Source organism: Schistocerca cancellata, chromosome 2 (assembly GCF_023864275.1).
Source record: "Schistocerca cancellata isolate TAMUIC-IGC-003103 chromosome 2, iqSchCanc2.1, whole genome shotgun sequence".
Classification (NCBI taxonomy): Eukaryota; Metazoa; Arthropoda; class Insecta; order Orthoptera; family Acrididae; genus Schistocerca; species Schistocerca cancellata.
In genome coordinates, this window is record NC_064627.1 from 481648793 (window position 1) to 481651724 (window position 2932).

Below are 2932 nucleotides of genomic sequence, written 5' to 3' on the forward strand. Positions count from 1 at the left end.
AGCCGCTAGCAACTTCGGTTAGCGCTGAAGTATGCGACAGCACTTGTCTTCCACACTAAGAAGTCTACTTTGTCTGTACAGATACTCTCGAGGCAGCTGAGTAGGTTATCGGCACGGGTGGCCTATGCGTCGACGTCTGTCATTTTACACTCTCTGCTGTGAGATCGTCCACATTCTTTTGCCGCAGCTGTGCGAACCAATGACTGCTGCCTAACGGCCTGACCATTATGTCACCTTCACTCTACCACAGACCACGTGACCATCAGCTGGGGATCCTGCCATTGCTTCCTGATCTGAGGTACGAACTGAGGTCCCCCAGCTCGGCTGCACTGGAATAAGATGCCGCTGGGTCCATCACTCTAGTCATCGGTCCAGGGTTCGTCATCTGGACGTCATCACCGTCTCCCGCTTGGCTGGCCCCTGTCCTGCTCCGCTGTGACAACCTGAGCCGGGACACTGTCACACCATATTCGCTCAGCAACACTTGACCGCTTAGAATTGACCGGTAGCCAAGACCACTCGATAACAGGCTACCTCTTCTAGAAGAGCTTGCAGCAATGCATCATCTCTGACTCGGTGTAGTGTTCTACGGCCGTCACACGTCGTCCATTTCCTGCAGGTATGCTGCAGTACGTCTTTTGTGGTTAAAAATAAAGAATTTTGACCATATTTGGCTACTTTTATCGTCTAACGCCCCATCCACCTCCAGCAGAGAACCAATCGCCCGCTCCATTCTCCGCGACACCACTATACTTGGTGTCAGAAGAAGAAATGCTGCCGGCCGAATGGTCGAGCGGTTCTAGGCGCTTCAGTATGGAACCGCGCGACCGCAGGTTCGAATCCTGCCTCGGGCATGGATGTTTGTGATGTCCTTAGGTTAGTTAGGTTTAAGTAGTTCTAAGTTCTAGGGGACTGATGACCACAGCACTTAAGTCCCATAGTGCTCAGAGCCATTTGAACCATTTTTTTGAAGAAATGCTAGAATGTTAAAGTCGTTGACCAAGGGAGGGCTGCAATAGTGGTTCAATGTGTGTGACGGCATCGAACGTAAGCATCACCAAGTGGATGTCTTACACATTTCGTAGAGGTCTTGTATCCTTGGGTTTAACCTTTTCCTGCATTCCTGTTCCAATTACGTCACGGTCAGACTCTTTTATGGTACCTGGGATAGAGCTGAGAAATGAATCGTGACACAGGTCGTGTGTACCTAATGTAATTTACCTGGACATATAGCCCCATACACCAAATCGCACAATATAGTATTCCAAATCGCACAATATAGTATACTGGGTATGCCAAAGGCAGTGTAGAGAAAACACAAGGAAGGCGAAGAGTACCGAGAAAATTTAGGCCAATGTAGGATACGTCAGGATACGTTTCTAGCACTTGGAGGTTGAGGGAAAGCTATTCACGATATTAATTAGAATACACTGTTTGAAATGCTGAAGCTAACAGGAATAAAACACAGGGGCCGTTGTATTAACTACAGCTTGTAGAAAACCTAGACTGAAAGGAAAACAGTAGTTCGGAAGGGAGTGAGACAGTATTATAGCCTATACCAGATATTATTCAATGTGTATTTAGAGGGAGAAGAATAAGAACTTTGGTTGTCGAAGACACTGTAATTTCGTGAGTGACGGCAAAGTCCTTGCAAGAATAGTTGAACGGAAGTGATAGTGAATTGAGAAGAGGTTATAAGATGGACGTCGAGAGTGGCGGGATGTAGTCGAATTAAATCAGGCATCAAATATGTGTTTATGTCCGAACTGGGGAGGATATAGCATGCATTCTTTATTTATGTGTCCACGTCAGAGCATTTAAATACGGTACAAACCATTCAACATTAGCAGATCACCTAAAACAAGAACAGCTTACACCAAGCAATAGTGAAAAGAATATGAACATCCTAAGAACCAGTAAAGACAGACACCTCCTCGCTTTCCAAGTAAATTCCCGCATACACAAAGCATTAACATAAAATAAACAGCTGCTAAATGACCAAATAAATATTGAAAACTAGACTCTATACCAAATAATTGATGAGATTACGTGAAAAAGAAAAGAGCCTTTTCCATCGTTCACTCTCTCCCACTCTCCCAACCAACACCCCTCCCCTTCCACCTCCCAAATTCATTTCAGATCTTGCTCATTTTTTCCTCTAACTCACACTCCATCACACTCATGTCCACTCACCATGGATTCTCCCTCCCCCACCCAAAAAAAACTCTATCGCCATTCCTTCCCTACTCTTACACAGTACATATATACATAGCAACATAATTAAATAGATTTACACAAATACAATAAATTTAAAAAAAGACGAGTTCAGGTCAAAGACAAACTAGTGGCAACTCTACAATACACAAACCACAATACATTCTTGGAAGCACAAAAACAAACAGAAGACAGTGGTGTGCGAAAAAGTGTGCTGTATAAAGCATAAAGGAATGCATAGTGCTGCAGAACAACTAAAAACTAGACCACAGCTATCAGTGTCGAATGAAGAAAAACATCAACGATGTGCTATCAGACGGTATCTGCCGATGTAGGCGAAAACTCAAGCGGAAATCACTAAACGTGAAAACCAACATATTGTTAACGATATTTTTTCGATCTTAAAGTAAATCATAATGTAAATAACCTAATTACAGACCACTAATGATGCTTTGCTGCAATAAAGAGAAACGCGTTTAGTGTTCAGGGATATTAGTAAGCATCCCAACACACTTTTGGAAGGCCGTCAACAAGAGATGCTCGTGAGTAAACTGAACAAGGATAAATGTAGTGGGAAAAGGAAACTGCGTGCTTTTTTATGTATGCAGTGATGTGGAGCAGTGGTGGAGCCGCCGAGAAGGGGACCAGTGAAAATAGTATTACAACCACTGGTCGCCCGGGAGTTATTTGTGCCATGGTGCAGCAAGTGCCTGAATCC